Source organism: Lolium perenne, chromosome 5 (assembly GCF_019359855.2).
Source record: "Lolium perenne isolate Kyuss_39 chromosome 5, Kyuss_2.0, whole genome shotgun sequence".
Taxonomy (NCBI): domain Eukaryota; kingdom Viridiplantae; phylum Streptophyta; class Magnoliopsida; order Poales; family Poaceae; genus Lolium; species Lolium perenne.
In genome coordinates this window covers 121,117,090-121,135,292 of record NC_067248.2, presented here as the reverse complement: position 1 = coordinate 121,135,292, position 18,203 = coordinate 121,117,090, and positions in this window count along the sequence as shown.

Sequence of the window (18,203 nt, the reverse complement as noted above, 5' to 3'; positions counted from 1 at the left end):
CCAAGCTTAGCTTATTGCTTGTCCTCAAGCAATTCAGTTAACAACTGATGCGATAAAAGAACTTTCACGAACACATTTGTTCATATGATGTATATATTCTCATGCTATGGCTAACACTTAGGCAGTTCATAATAAGATGCATCCAAATAAGATCATCTAACAGCTATGTCAATCATGGAGAGGTACCAACAATTAATAATAAGCATCATGAATTATGTCTATAAGCAGGATTGCAATGTTCATAAAAGAGTATGATAAAGTGGTATCTCGCTTGCCCAGATTTGATCAGCAAAACATAAATGCTCAGGCACCTCTGAAGTTCATAGAAAGACTAGAAATAGTGATTATCAAAGATAAAAGCATCAAAGTTATACTACAATCAATCATATTTTGAGACAAGCATATTGTACTAAGAATGACAGTTGTGCTCTCAAGAAAGTGCTCAAAGAAAGGATGGAGACACAACATAAAAATAAAAGATTGACCCTTCGCAGAGGGAAGCAGGGATTAACATGCGCTAGAGCTTTTAATTTTTAAAACAAGAGTAAAATTATTTTGAGAGGTGTTTGTTGTTGTCAACGAATGGTAATGGGTACACCAACTACCTCGCCAACCAGACTTTCAAGAGCGGCTCACATGAAGGACGTTATCTCTACCGGCAAGGTAGATCATCCCTCTTCTCTTTTGTTTACACACGTATTTTAGTTTTATTATGGGTGACACTCCCCCCAACCTTTGCTTACACAAGCCATGGCTAACCGAATCCTTCGGGTGCCTTCCATCAATCACATACCATGGAGGAGTGTCTATTTGCAAAATTAAGTTGCTTACTGATGAATCAGAGCAAAACATGTGAAGAGAATTATTAATGAAGTTTGATTAATCGGGGCTGGGAACCCCGTTGCTAGCTCTTTTTGCAAAATTATTGGATAAGCGGATGTGCCACTAGTCCATATGAAAGTCCGTCAAGAGTAAATGACAAGGTTGAAAGATAAACACCACATACTTCCTCATGAGCTATAAAACTTTACACAAATTGAGAAGCATTTTGAAGGTTTTAAAGGTAACGCATGAGAATTTACTTGAAATGGTTTGAAATGCCATGCATAGGTATTTATGGTGGACACTTTGGAACAACTTGGTTTTTAGGTGTTTGGAAGCACGAGCAGCGTTCCCGCTCAGTACAAATGAAGGCTAGCAATAGACTGGGGAGCGACAAATCAAGAGAGCGATGCTTGTCATAATCATGCTTGCGGCAAAATAAATTAACGGAGGCATAAAAGTGATACAAGAACTCTGAAGCAATGTAAATCATTGAGGCTTAATTGACTTTTGTTCAGTCATATGCATGCGTGAGCATGTGCCAAGTCGATATAAATGAATTATTCAGAGGGGGATACCACAATGTCATACCTACTTATGAAGAAAACAATGCAAGCAAACATCCATGACATGCTACTCATATTAATAAATTGGTGCTAATCATGAGAGATCATGAACTACTAGACTTTCTCAAATGACATATACCTCACATGAACCAACCAAGCATGCTCACATGGATGAGTATATGTACAAAAATGAAAACAAATAGAGTTCATACCAGCCTCTCACCACAGTCGAATTGTTGTAGATCGTCATTATTGCCTTTCACTTGTGTAGCTTGGATAATATGAAATGAAAACCACGCTCCAGCCACCGAAGACCATTGAACTCAAAATGAACTTTACAAACCAAAGAAGAACAGCAAATATTTTTGGTGTTTTCGAATTGGAAACAAGAACAAGAGGAAACAAGCAAACAAAGTAAAATCTTTTTGGATTTTCTTATAGCACACCAACGATAGCAAATAAAGCAAGATAAATGCAAGAAACCAAAATAAACAAATGGTGAAGAGAAACAACAGAAATATTTTTGGTCTTTTTGGGTTTTAGGAAAGAAACAAAGCGAAAACAAGAAATGGCAAACTAGAAGAGCCACATAAACACAAAGCAGCATAAATTTGTCAAACTTGACAGCAGTACAGTAATCGATTTTTAAGAAATTCTTCCGCTGCCCAGATCGAAAAGTGTTCAACTAATGAAAGTTAGATAACAACCTGGGGAACATGCATAAAAATTGGCTTCGCTAAATAACGTTCTGGCTGTTTTTGAGAATTTTTATGGTGACAGTCCAGAATCTGTTTTCAGTCAGCACTTCCCCAAATATCATCTCCCTCTCATTAGAAAACCACTCAAACAAACTAAACAAGTATATACAAGTATCCAGCAATCATAATATGCAAAGAATGAGTGATGCCGGTATACCTCCCCCCAAGCTTAGGCTTTTGGCCTAAGTGGAGATCAATCCCATAGTGCCCATGAAGTAGCACCTCCGTAGTACGACGAAGATGGATCATATTCCGGGTATGTGCTGGAAGAAGCACCCGGATACGTGACGGTGTAGTCGTAGGAGGGCTCGGCGTCCTCGGAGTCATGCTGTTGGTGGACTCATGCTCCCCCCAAGCTTAGGCTTTTGGCTCTTCTTGATCACATTATATCACCCTTCTCTCTTGACCTTTGAAAACTTCTGCCATACCAAACTTCTCATAAACTTCATTAGAGGGGTTAGTACTCAAAAACTTTAATCCACTTTAGTCCTGTAGTGACACATTGCAAAAACTCAATAAAACATTAGCTACAGCTCTCCATGTCTAGAAAGCCTTACTTAAAGTCTACAAGAGACAATGCAAAAAACAGAGACAGAATCTGTCAAAACAGAACAGCCAGTAAAGACGAATTTTTAAGAGGTACTTCCGTTGCTCAAATAAGAAACCTCAAAACTAATGAAAGTTGAGTACATATCTGAGGATCACTCACGTAAATTGGCAGATTTTTCTGAGTTACCTACAGAGAATCATACCCAGATCCGTGACAGCGAGAAATCTGTTTCTGCGCAGTAATCCAAATCTAGTATCAACCTTCTATTAGAGACTTTACTTGGCACAACATTGCAATAAAATAAAGATACAAAGGTATTGCTACAGTGAGTGAAACAAGTAGAGGAAGAAAGAGATGTTGTTTAACTCCTCTATGCATATAAAAAGTATTTGTTAACAAGGTTGATCAAGTCTTGCCACCAAATAAATTTTACATAGCATAAGAAGAAATAAACCTCAAATCAATCATGTTACCTTGAATTGTATTGATATGGATCCAATCATAAGATTTTGATATCCTTCTTTAGGCTCATATATAGGACAATCAATAGTTCCAATTTTGATAGTTCTCACATTAGAAATAGTATTGACTCCACATACTTTATCAATCCTCTTGGGGAAATAGACAATATGCTCCTTATCATCAACATTGAAAGTAACCTTCCCTTTGTTGCAATCAATAACAGCCCCTGCAGTGTTAAGAAAAGGTCTCCCAAGAATAATAGACATATTATCATCTTCAGGCATTTTCAGCACAACAAAATCAGTTAATATCAAGCAGTTATTAGTAACTTGAACAGGAACATCCTCACATATACCAACAGGAATATCAGTAGATTTATCAGCCATTTGCAAAGATATATCAGTAGGTATCAACTTATCTAAATAAAGTCTCTTATAAAGAGAAAAAGGCATAACACTAACACCGGCTCCCAAGTCACATAGAGCAGTTTTAACATAATTATTCTTAATAGAACAAGGAATAGTAGGTATACCTGGGTCGCCCAACTTCTTTGGAACTTTGCCATTGAAAGAGTAATTAGCAAGCATGCTGGAAATTTCCTCATTGGGGTTTTTCCTTTTGTTAGTAACAATATCTTTCATATACTTTGAATAAGGAGGCAATTTAATAGCATCAGTCAAAGGGATTTGCAAGAATAAAGGTTTCATCCAATCACAAAATTTATTATAGTGTTCTTCTTCCTTTGATTTTAGTTTCTTAGCAGGAAAAGGCATTTGCTTTTGCACCCAAGGTTCTCTTTCATTACCATGTTTCTTAGCAATAAAATCTTCTTTAGTATACTTTTTATTTTTAGCATACTTTTCAGGTTCATCTTCAACTTCTTCTTTATCAGAAGCGTCATTCTTATCATTATCATTACCATTATCATGTTCATTACCACTTTCAGTTTCAGCATCGGAAATAGAAATACTATTAGGATCATTAACAGGTTCAGAGGATTCTACAACCTTTTTATGTTTCTTCTTCTTTTTCATAGAAGGAGCACTAGGTTCAATTCGTTGAGAATCTTGTTCAATTCTTTTGGGATGCCCTTCAGGATATAGAGGATCCTGGGTAGAGACACCGCCTCTAGTTGTTACTTCATAAGCATGTTTCTCTTTGGAATTATTTTTTAACAAGTCATTTTGAACTTTAGTGAGTTGATCAATTTGAGTTTGAACCATTTGAAAATGTTTAACAAGCATCTTAACATCATTGGAGGTTCTCTCCACAATATCATGCAAATTGCTAATAGCTTGAGAATTTTCCATTAGATGATTCTCTACTCTCATATTAAAATTTTCTTGCTTAACAATATAATTATCAAACTCATCTAAGCATTGAGCAGGAGGTTTTGAATACGGAATATCTTCCCTAGTAAAGCATTGAAGGGAGTTTACCTCGATCATGGATGAAGGGGGAATTATCTCACATATATCTTCTATGGGAGGTAGATTCTTCACATCTTCGGATTTAATACCTTTTTCCTTGAGAGACTTCTTAGCTTCCCTCATATCTTCATCATTCAATTCAATTAAACCCCTCTTCTTCAATATTGGCGTTGGAGTTGGTTCAGGTATATTCCAATCATCATGATTCCGGCTTATTTTAGCCAATAATTCTTCAGCTTAAATGCTGAGTTCTTTTCCTGAAAACACAACCAGCACAACTATCCAAATATGCTCTAGATTCAATGGTTAGTCCACTATAAAATATATCAAGTAGATCATTCTTTTCTAAATCATGTCCAGGTCGAGCTCTGATAAGAGAACAAAATCTTGTCCAAGCCTCAGGCAATTTCTCTTCATCTCCCTGGTCAAACCTATAAATTTTCTGTAAAGCAATATGTTGAGCACTAGCAGGAAAGTATTTTCGAAAGAAAACATCACGCAGCTCAGTTGGATTTTTAATAGAACCAGGAGGCAAATTATTATACCAAGTTTTAGCATCATCCTTTAATGAGAAAGGAAAAATTTTAGCGACAAAGTAAGTACACATCATGACATCATCAGAAAACAAGCTACTCATAGAAGAAAGCTCAATCATGTGTTCTACAGCACTTTCTTTTTCAGTACCACAAAAGGGTGTTTTCTCTACAATAGCTATATGAGATAGATCAAGAGAAAAATCATAATCTTTATCCTTAATGCATAAAGGAGATGTGGCAAATTTAGGATCAGGAGATAACTTATGTCTAACAGTATATTGTGTGAGAAACTTTTTAATTTTTCTTGCATCAGCAGTAGCATTGCATCTATTAATAAAATCATCATTAAGCTCCACATAATCCTCATCAGGATCATCACTAGAATAATCAAGTTCAGGTGAATTAACAGGTGTAGCAGCATTAGGAGTTTCAGCATTTTCAATTTGTCTAGACCTAACAATTGTAGCATCTAGAAAGGATCCCAATGAACCACTATCATCAAGCACAACAGAAATATTATCAATATTATGAGAGTTTTCAGATTCAGCAGAAGTACCAGCAAGTGAAGCTTGCGACGGTGAAACAAGTTGACTTATCACAGATGGTGAATCAAGTGTAGCAGAGGTACTCAGAGTTGTACCTTTTCTTGTAGTGGATGGTAATATGGCGACTTTAGGATCGCGAGTTTTACCCATGATGGAGAATTTGCAGTGAACAATATCAATCCAAGTGAACTTCCAAATAAAGCTATGCTCCCCGGCAACGGCGCCAGAAAACAGTCTTGATAACCCACAAGTATAGGGGATCACAGCAGTCTTCGCGGGTAGTAAAACCCAATTTATTGATTCGACACAAGGGGAGACAAAGAATACTTGGAAGCCTTAACAGCGGAGTTATCAATTCAGCTGCACCTGGAAACAGACTTGCTCGCAAGAGTTTATCAGTGGTAACAGTTTTATAACAGTAGCAGTAGTAGAATAACAGCAGCAGAGTAACAAAGACAGCAGTAGTAATTATAGTAAACAGCAGGATTAAAATACTGTAGGCACGGGGACGGATAACGGGCGTTGCATGGATGAGAGAAACTCATGTAACAATCATAGCAGGGCATTTGCAGATAATAATAAAACGGTGTCGAAGTACAAAGCAATCAATAGGCATGTGTTCCAATTATAGTCGTACGTGCTCGCAATGAGAAACTTGCACAACATCTTTTGTCCTACCAGCCGGTGGCAGCCGGGCCTCAAGGGAATCTACTGGATATTAAGGTACTCCTTTTAATAGAGTACCGGAGCAAAGCATTAACACTCCGTGAACACATGTGATCCTCACGTCACTACCATCCCCTCCGGTTGTCCCGATTTCTGTCACTTCGGGGCCATTGGTTCCGGACAGCGACATGTGTATACAACTTGCAGGTAAGACCATAAACAATGAATATCATGATGAAATAATAACATGTTCAGATCTGAGATCATGGCACTCGGGCCCTAGTGACAAGCATTAAGCATAACAAGTTGCAACAATATCATCAAAGTACCAATTACGGACACTAGGCACTATGCCCTAACAATCTAATGCTATTACATGACCAATCTCATCCAATCCCTACCATCCCCTTCAGCCTACAGCGGGGGAATTACTCACACATGGATGGGGGAAACATTGCTGGTTGATGGAGAGGCGTCGGTGGTGATGGCGGCGATGATCTCCTCCAATTCCCCGTCCAGGCGGAGTGCCAGAACGGAGACTTCTGGCTCCTAAGACGGAGTTTCGCGATGTGGCGGCGTTCTGGAGGGTTTCTGGCGACTTCGACTTCTCTCCGTGCGTTTTTAGGTCGAAGGCAATAAGTAGTCCGAAGGAGGGCATCGGAGGCCGACCGAGGGGGCCACACCACATGGCCGCGCGGGCCCCCCTGGGCCGCGCCGCCCTATGGTGTGGGGCCCTCAGGCCTCCACCTGACTTGTCCTTCTGGCTCCGTCAGTATTCTGGGAAAATAGGGCCTTCTGCATAAATTCCGAGGATTTTCCTGAAAGTTGGATTTCTGCACAAAAACGAGACACCAGAGCAGTTCTGCTGAAAACAGCGTTAGTCCGTGTTAGTTGCATCCAAAATACACAAATTAGAGGCAAAACAATAGCAAAAGTGTTCGGGAAAGTAGATACGTTTTGGACGTATCATGCCTCTAAACTAGCTTGTTGATTAATGGATGATTAGTTTCATAATCATGAACATTGGATGTTATTAATAACAAGGTTATATCATTATATGAATGATGTAATGGACACACCCAATAAAGCGTAGCATAAGATCACGTCATTAAGTTATTTGCTATAAGCTTTCAATACATAGTTACCTAGTCCTTATGACCATGAGATCATGTAAATCACTTATACCGGAAAGGTACTTTGATTACACCAAACGCCACTGCGTAAATGGGTGGTTATAAAGGTGGGATTAAGTCTCCGGAAAGTATGAGTTGAGGCATATGGATCAACAGTGGGATTTGTCCATCCCGATGACGGATAGATATACTCTGGGCCCTCTCGGTGGAATGTCGTCTAATGTCTTGCAAGCATATGAATAAGTTCATAAGAGACCACTGATACGTCTCCGACGTATCGATAATTTCTTATGTTCCATGCCACATTATTGATGATATCTACATGTTTTATGCATACTTTATGTCATATTTATGCGTTTTCCGGAACTAACCTATTGACGAGATGCCGAAGGGCCAGTTGCTGTTTTCTGCTGTTTTTGGTTTCAGAAATCCTAGTAAGGAAATATTCTCGGAATCGGACGAAATCAACGCCCAGCATCTTAGAATCCCCGGAAGCATCCAGAACACCCGATAGTTGCCAGAGTGGACCCACAGGGGGCCCAGGAGGTAGGCCGGCACGGCCCTGGCCGCGCCGCCTTACCATCTCACCGCCTCGTCGCCCCTCCGACTCCGCCTCTTCGCCTATTTAAGCCCCCTCGACCTAAAACCTCGATACGAAAAAGCCACGGTACGAGAAACCATCCAGAGCCGCCGCCATCGCGAAGCCAAGATATGGGAGACAGGAGTCTCTGTTCCGGCACGCCGCCGGGACGGGGAAGTGCCCCCGGAAGGCTTCTCCATCGACACCACCGCCATCTTCATCACCGCTGCTGTCTCCCATGAGGAGAGAGTAGTTCTCCATCGAGGCTCGGGGCTGTACCGGTAGCTATGTGGTTAATCTCTCTCCTATGTACTTCAATACAATGATCTCATGAGCTGCCTTACATGATTGAGATTCATATGAGTTTTGTATCACAATTCATCTATGTGCTACTCTAGTGATGTTATTAAAGTAGTTTATTCCTCCTGCACGGTGTAATGGTGACAGTGTGTGCATCGTGTAGTACTTGGCGTAGGCTATGATTGTGATCTCTTGTAGATTATGAAGTTAACTATTGCTATGATGGTATTGATGTGATCTATGCCTCCTTTCGTAGTGTGATGGTGACAGTGTGCATGCTATGTTAGTACTTGGTTTGGTTGTGTTGATCTGTCGTGCACTCTAAGGTTATTTCAACATGAATATCGAATATTGTGGAGCTTGTTAACTCCGGCATTGAGGGTTCTTGTAATCCTACACAGTTAGTGGTGTTCATCATCCAACAAGAGGGTGTAGAGTCTAGCATCTATCTATTTATTTTGTTATGTGATCAACGTTGAGAGAGTCCACTAGTGAAAGTATGATCCCTAGGCCTTGTTTCTAAATACTGCTATCATCGCTGCTTGTTTACTGTTCTACTGCATTTGTACTGCCTGCAATATTACCACCATCAACCACACGCCAGTCCTGGACAGCAAAGCACTTTTTTGGTGCCGTTGCTACTGCTCATATATATTCATACCACCTGTATTTCACTATCTCTTCGCCGAACTAGTGCACCTATTAGGTGTGTTGGGGACACAAGAGACTTCTTGCTTTGTGGTTGCAGGGTTGCATGAGAGGGATATCTTTGACCTCTTCCTCCCTGAGTTCGATAAACCTTGGGTGATCCACTTAAGGGAAACTTGCTGCTGTTCTACAAACCTCTGCTCTTGGAGGCCCAACACTATCTACAAGAATAGAAGCTCCCGTAGACATCAAGCACTTTTCTGGCGCCGTTGCCGGGGAGGAAAGGTAAAAGGCACTCATACTTCGGTTCCAGGTAACAGTACTTTTCTGGCGCCATTGTGTTTGTGCTCGAAGCTATTTCCTTTAGATCCTGCAATTGCATCCTTTTGTTTCTTGTTTACACTCACTACAAGAGATGGGGGATTTGTTGATGAAAACCCTGGTGACAAAAATGCATACCATCATGGATGTGTCCTTATAGGTGACGAATTCATCTTTCGTCAAGCATTTAAGGTAATGCTTGACGGTATGATTTTTCGTCAACAAAAAATCGTCACCCATTACCCAAGCGGGAAGGGCTTCCATCGTGTCTGTTAATAGGTGACGAAATCAAAGATCGTGGTGACGAAATAATACTAAGTTACTTTATTAAATGTTATTAGTTTTATATATCATGCGTGACCCACTTGTCAGGAACATATTTAATTAAGTAAAAATTGTGGTTTGGAAGAATCGAACAAGGGCTTCGGCGTGACCGACGCGGAGTCTTACCGCTAAGGTAGATATGGAATTTTGATCTGGATCCGTAAGTAGTCTATTCTACATATTTATTTGTAATATCCCAGTATTTGGGGTTACAAAAATAGAGAAAACAGATGTGTGCATTGCATTCATGCATAGAAAATCCGGGGAATTTTCGCGCTTTTGTTTAAAACTGTTAAAGCGATCGAGGTTTCTCTTGTATCGATGGAATTGAGTTAGTCATCGATGTAAGTGTGACAAATTTCGACATGACCTTTGTGCGTTCATGTGTTTTTGGGAGAAAAAGTTTGAATTCAAATCAAATATGAATAACATGAACTCAAATAAGATATTGAATTGAATTTGAAATCCAAACTATAATATGAAATAAAATATGTAAAAGTAAACACATTTGATAATTCCAAATGAATAAGTAATTTAAACTTTATTACAAATAACATTATCCAATAAAGTTACAAGTTAAAAAAAAACAACACAAAAAGAATAATAAGAAATCCTAAACTAAAGCTTGATCTCAAATTTCTGATTCTTCCCTACCTGCAAAACAAACAACAAAGAAAAAGGAAATGGTTGGGTGAATATTAAAATGTTGCCACCATCCATGATGAGGCATTTTAATGTTGGAACTAGCTAGTGGGAGTCAAGAACTAATCTTGATCCCCAAATAGTGATTAGAGGGAGAAATATTTTTCTTAGGCAATAACAGGGATGAATAGAATACACTTCGATCAGGAGAGGCAACACTGATCATGAAACAACAATGAGTAATTGTAATTCAAGGCAACACAAGGGACTAGAGGAAGCACTAGATCCAAATGATCTTCAGGCAACAAGGCAGCAATATTAATTCCCTCTAATCTAGCTAGAATCCAATAAAAGCCACAAAGTTATTTATTTGAATCAGTATTGACATGGAGAAGTCAATATGATTCTAGTCCATTTATTTGAAGCCACTTGCTAATTAAGCAAAGTCTTAATTAACATAATAGTCACACTGGATTTATTTTGCTCACATAATATTAGCCAATAAAGATTAACCACTTGGCAGCACATAAAAGAATGATCTAACAAGGGATAAAGATCACTCAACCGTTGCTTGCTCTAGGAGGAGAAGCAAACCAACTTGTTAACATACACATGGAGAGGGGGCCACCTGCAAGCAGCACAGTCACAGAATACAGGGCATGTGTTGTCGATACCACAGCAGTAGCCCAACTGTATATAAACAACACCCCAGCTGCACCAGCAGCCTTTCTAGCACACACACAACTTTCCCAGCCGAACCCTATATCCATTCCAACAGAAAAAAGCAGTTCTAACAGCTCTCCTAGTACAAGCACATGTCCCAGCAGTGGCAGCTCATCAATCAGTTCATCAAGAACTGCAAAGAATGTATAGGCACACCCATAGAAATAAACCCCACAGCTAACCATGGATATTTAGATCAACGGGAAGCAGATCCAGCAGTAAGGAGGAGAAGGCCTGTCACAGGATGTAGAGTGTAGAAGACCAAGCATAAACAAGCCCAAGCTATGGAGTGCAGCAGGTAGAAAACAACGTTTAAATCAATAGAGATCATGCAGTATCTGCTCTTAGCTTTACATAGCCACACTAGGAAAATAAGGGGAATAATACACAGTATTCAATTCCAACTACCCTTCAACTAGAACCTTTCTAGGAGGATTGGATAAAGTATTTCTCTCAGATTACAGAGAAGTGCTCTGTTGAATCATCATAGAGATTAGGAAAAAACCACACAGTAGTATCTGTTCTTAATATTTATGGTGCCTCAGCCTTTGCATCATAGGCTGGGCCAAGATCTCAAGTGCAACATTTGTTCTTATAAATTTTCCACAACACATCTTTCACCAATAAATTCACCATCTACAGTGGTCTACTTGGGGTCCAGGAAATTACCCAGGCCAACCAAGTAGTACCAAAGCAGCTATATTTAGGTATGCATACAAGCTGACCAACAAGCTGTTAGATCCAGAGTGCTGATGATGATTCATCATCCAAATAGAGGCACAGTACTTGCACAACCACAACTAGAGTAACAGCCAACAAATTCTAGAAGATTATTTTGAGTCTAGAAAATACTCCAGGCCATCAAGTAAATTATGCAGTAGTAGCAGCAGTATTGAAATCATCAACATGCTTGAACTCCAATAAGATTAAACAACAGTAAAACTGAATTTCTTCAGTTAACAATACAATGTATATGCAGCAGTGATGGCGTGTATTTCACACGTTCGTTGGGCAACCCCAAGAGGAAGGTATGATGCGCACAGCAGCAAGTTTTCCCTCAGAAAGAAACCAAGGTTTATCGAACCAGGAGGAGCCAAGAAGCACGTTGAAGGTTGATGGCGGCGGGATGTAGTGCGGCGCAACACCAGGGATTCCGGCGCCAACGTGGAACCTACACAACACAACCAAAGTACTTTGCCCCAACGAAACAGTGAGGTTGTCAATCTCACTGGCTTGCTGTAACAAAGGATTAACCGTATTGTGTGGAAGATGATTGTTTGCAGAAAACAGTAGAACAAGTATTGCAGTAGATTGTATTTCAGTAAAGAGAATTGGACCGGGGTCCACAGTTCACTAGAGGTGTCTCTCCCATAAGACAAGCAGCATGTTGGGTGAACAAATTACAGTTGGGCAATTGACAAATAAAGAGAGCATGACAATGCACATACATATCATGATGAGTATAGTGAGATTTAATTGGGCATTACAACAAAGTACATAGACCACCATCCAACTGCATCTATGCCTAAAAAGTCCACCTTCAGGTTATCATCCGAACCCCCTCCAGTATTAAGTTGCAAAGCAACAGACAATTGCATTAAGTATGGTGCGTAATGTAATCAACAACTACATCCTTAGACATAGCATCAATGTTTTATCCCTAGTGGCAACAGCACAACACAACCTTAGAACTTTCATCCTTTGTCCCGGTGTCAATGCAGGCATGAACCCACTATCGAGCATAAGTACTCCCTCTTGGAGTTACAAGCATCTACTTGGCCAGAGCATCTACTAGTAACGGAGAGCATGCAAGATCATAAACAACACATAAGCATAACTTTGATAATCAACATAACAAGTATTCTCTATTCATCGGATCCCAACAAACGCAACATATAGAATTACAGATAGATGATCTTGATCATGTTAGGCAGCTCACAAGATCCGACAATGATAGCACAATGGGGAGAAGACAACCATCTAGCTACTGCTATGGACCCATAGTCCAGGGGTAGACTACTCACACATCACACCGGAGGCGACCATGGCGGCGTAGAGTCCTCCGGGAGATGATTCCCCTCTCCGGCAGGGTGCCGGAGGCGATCTCTGGATCCCCGAGATGGGATCGGCGGCGGCGGCGTCTCTGGAAGGTTTTCCGTATCGTGGCTCTCGGTACTGGGGGTTTCGTCACGGAGGCTATTTGTAGGCGGAAGGGCAGGTCAAGAGGCGGCACGGGGGACCCACACCACAGGGCCGCGCGGCCAAGGGGGGGGCCGCGCCGCCCTAGGGTGTGGCCCCCTCGTCGCCCCTCTTCGTCTCTCCTTCGGACTTCTGGAAGCTTCGTGGAAAAATAGGCCCATGGGCTATCATTTCGTAAAAATAAGAGAATATTTCCTTACTAGGATTTCTGAAACCAAAAACAGCAGAAAACAGCAACTGGCACTTCGGCATCTTGTTAATAGGTTAGTTCCAGAAAATGCACGAATATGACATAAAGTGTGCATAAAACATGTAGATAACATCAATAATGTGGCAGGGAACATAAGAAATTATCGATACGTCGGAGACGTATCAGCATCCCCAAGCTTAGTTCTGCTCGTCCCGAGCAGGTAAAACGATCTCCCAGATACTTTCAGGCGTGACATGCCATCATAATCTTGATCATACTATTTGTAAAGCATATGTAGTGAATGCAGCGATCAAAACAATGTATATGACATGAGTAAACACGTGAATCATAAAGCAAAGACTTTTCATGAATAGCACTTCAAGACAAGCATCAATAAGTCTTGCATAAGAGTTGACTCATAAAGCAATAATTCAAAGTAAAGGCATTGAAGCAACACAAAAGAAGATTAAGTTTCAGCGGTTGCTTTCAACTTGTAACATGTATATCTCATGGATATTGTCAACATAGAGTAATATAATAAGTGCAATAAGCAAGTATGTAGGAATCAATGCACAGTTCACACAAGTGTTTGCTTCTTGAGGTGGAGAGAAATAGGTGAACTGACTCAACATTGAAAGTAAAAGAATGGTCCTCCATAGAGGAAAAGCATCGATTGCTATATTTGTGCTAGAGCTTTGATTTTGAAAACATAAAACAATTTTGTCAACGGTAGTAATAAAGCATATGCATCATGTAAATTATATCTTATAAGTTGCAAGCCTCATGCATAGTGTACTAATAGTGCCCGCACCTTGTCCTAATTAGCTTGGACTACCGGATCATCACAATGCACTGTTTTTACCAAGTGTCACAAAGGGGTACCTCTATGCCGCCTGTACAAAGGTCTAAGGAGAAAGCTCGCATTGGATTTCTCGCTATTGATTATTCTTCAACTTAGACATCCATACCGGGACAACATAGACAACAGATAATGGACTCCTCTTTTATGCATAAGCATATAACAACAATTAATAATTTTCTCATTTGAGATTTGAGGATTGTTGTCCAAAACTGAAACTTCCACCATGAATCATGGCTTTAGTTAGCGGCCCAGTGTTCTTCTCTAACATATGCATGCTTAACCATAAGGTGGTAGATCTCTCTTACTTCAGACAAGACGGACATACATAGCAACTCACATGAAATTCAACAATGAATAGTTGATGGCGTCCCCAGTGAACATGGTTATCGCACAACAAGCAACTTAATAAGAGATAAAGTGCATAATTACATATTCAATACCACAATAGTTTTTAAGCTATTTGTCCCATGAGCTATATATTGCAAAGGTGAATGATGGAATTTTAAAGGTAGCACTCAAGCAATTTACTTTGGAATGGCGGAAAATACCATGTAGTAGGTAGGTATGGTGGACACAAATGGCATAGTGGTTGGCTCAAGTATTTTGGATGCATGAGAAGTATTCCCTCTCGATACAAGGTTTAGGCTAGCAAGGCTTATTTGAAACAAACACAAGGATGAACCGGTGCAGCAAAACTCACATAAAAGACATATTGAAAACATTATAAGACTCTACACCGTCTTCCTTGTTGTTCAAACTCAATACTAGAAATTATCTAGAACTTAGAGAAACCAAATATGCAAACCAAATTTTAGCATGCTCTATGTATTTCTTCATTAATGGGTGCAAAGCATATGATGCAAGAGCTTAATCATGAGCACAACAATTGCCAAGTATCACATTACCCAAGACATTTATAGCAATTACTACATGTATCATTTTCCAATTCCAACCATATAACAATTTAACGAAGGAGAAACTTCGCCATGAATACTATGAGTAGAAACCAAGGACATACTTGTCCATATGCTACAGCGGAGCGTGTCTCTCTCCCATAAAGTGAATGCTAGGATCCATTTTATTCAAACAAAACAAAAAACAAAAACAAACCGACGCTCCAAGAAAAAGCACATAAGATGTGATGGAATAAAAATATAGTTTCAGGGGAGGAACCTGATAATGTTGTCGATGAAGAAGGGGATGCCTTGGGCATCCCCAAGCTTAGACGCTTGAGTCTTCTTGATATATGCAGGGGTGAATCACCGGGGCATCCCCAAGCTTAGAGCTTTCACTCTCCTTGATCATGTTGCATCATACTCCTCTCTTGATCCTTGAAAACTTCCTCCACACCAAACTCGAAACAACTCATTAGAGGGTTAGTGCACAATATAAATTGACATATTCAGAGGTGACACAATCATTCTTAACACTTCTGGACATTGCATAATGCTACTGGACATTAGTGGATCAAAGAAATTCATCCAACATAGCAAAAGAGGCAATGCGAAATAAAAGGCAGAATCTGTCAAAACAGAACAGTTCGTATTGACGAATTTTAAAATGGCACCAGACTTGCTCAAATGAAAATGCTCAAATTGAATGAAAGTTGCGTACATATCTGAGGATCATGCACGTAAATTGGCTTAATTTTCTGAGCTACCTACAGAGAGGTGGACCCAGATTCGTGACAGCAAAGAAATCTGGAACTGTGCAGTAATCCAAATCTAGTACTTACTTTTCTATCAACGGCTTAACTTGGCACAACAAAACACAAAACTAAGATAAGGAGAGGTTGCTACAGTAGTAAACAACTTCCAAGACACAAAATAAAAACAAAGTACTGTAGGTAAAAACATGGGTTGTCTCCCATAAGCGCTTTTCTTTAACGCCTTTCAGCTAGGCGCAGAAAGTGTGTATCAAGTATTATCAAGAGACGAAGTGTCAACATTACCTTGGGCTTTACCCTTACCTTTCTTATTGTTTTTCTTTCCCTTTGGTTTAGGAAATATATGAGTTTCCCCCGGTATAGAGGTGAATTTCAGAGTGCCTTCTCCAACATCAATGACTGCTCCCAATAGTTTCAGCAGGGATCTTCCGAGTGTGAGTTTTCCTGTTTCAACAACAAGATAATCAATGGATATTGTTCTTCCAAGAATGGTTGTATGCACACCTGCGGCTATTCCCTTAGGAATTATAGTAGAGTTATCAATGAGAGTTATTTCTTCTCCTCCTTCATCAACTCCCCAAAGTTTCAAAGATTTATAAATACTTTCAGGCATAAGGCAAAATTCATACATAATATCACAGTAGGCATGGAGAGTTCGATCACCGATGACAATTTTAACAGCAGGATCCCACAATGAGAGTTTAGAGTTCACTAAAACTTGTTCAAGACGATTACGAACGTGGCAATAGTTATCATTCAAGCGAGATGTACCTATCTCGAGATTATTTAATCTACTATATATGCTAGTGAGGACTGAATCAAAGTTATTAGCTGAATCATGTGATGCAACCAACTTCTTTATGGCATTAAAAGCTTGATCCCCATTGCAATGAAGGAAATCTCCTCCCACTAAAGTATCCAAAGCATATCTATAGCGAACCATAAGACCAAAATAAAAATTACTAAGGAGCAAACTTAGAGTCATTTGAGGTTCAGTTTTACGATAAGAAGTAAAAATTCTAGACCAAGCATCCTTAAAACTCTCCTCATCCCCTTGTTTAAAAGTGAAGACTAATTCTTCAGGCGAAGAAGTAACAGGTTCAGAGCTAGACATGGTAACAAAAGTAACTAATTTTTTTTGTATTTTTAATATAGAGTGCAAGACAATAAAGCAAACTAGATAAAGTAAATGCAAGTAAACTAATTTTTTTGTGTTTTTGATATAGCAAACAAGATAGCAAATAAAGTAAAACTAGCAACTAATTTTTTTGTATTTTGATTTAGTGCAGCAAACAAAGTAGTAAATAAAACTAAGCAAGACAAAAACAAAGTAAAGAGATTGAGAAGTGGAGACTCCCCTTGCAGCGTGTCTTGATCTCCCCGGCAACGGCGCCAGAAATTGTTGCTGGCGTGTAGTTGACGTGGGAGTTAGAAATCTTTGTGGTGTAGCTTTTCTTTGTTCCCCGGCAACGGCGCCAGAAAATTGTGCTTGATGGCGTGTATTTCACACGTTCGTTGGGCAACCCCAAGAGGAAGGTATGATGCGCACAGCAGCAAGTTTTCCCTCAGAAAGAAACCAAGGTTTATCGAACCAGGAGGAGCCAAGAAGCACGTTGAAGGTTGATGGCGGCGGGATGTAGTGCGGCGCAACACCAGGGATTCCGGCGCCAACGTGGAACCTGCACAACACAACCAAAGTACTTTGCCCCAACGAAACAGTGAGGTTGTCAATCTCACCGGCTTGCTGTAACAAAGGATTAACCGTATTGTGTGGAAGATGATTGTTTGCAGAAAACAGTAGAACAAGTATTGCAGTAGATTGTATTTCAGTAAAGAGAATTGGACCGGGGTCCACAGTTCACTAGAGGTGTCTCTCCCATAAGACAAGCAACATGTTGGGTGAACAAATTACAGTTGGGCAATTGACAAATAAAGAGAGCATGACAATGCACATACATATCATGATGAGTATAGTGAGATTTAATTGGGCATTACGACAAAGTACATAGACCGCCATCCAACTGCATCTATGCCTAAAAAGTCCACCTTCAGGTTATCATCCGAACCCCCTCCAGTATTAAGTTGCAAAGCAACAGACAATTGCATTAAGTATGGTGCGTAATGTAATCAACAACTACATCCTTAGACATAGCATCAATGTTTTATCCCTAGTGGCAACAGCACAATACAACCTTAGAACTTTCTGTCCTTTGTCCCGGTGTCAATGCAGGCATGAACCCACTATCGAGCATAAGTACTCCCTCTTGGAGTTACAAGCAT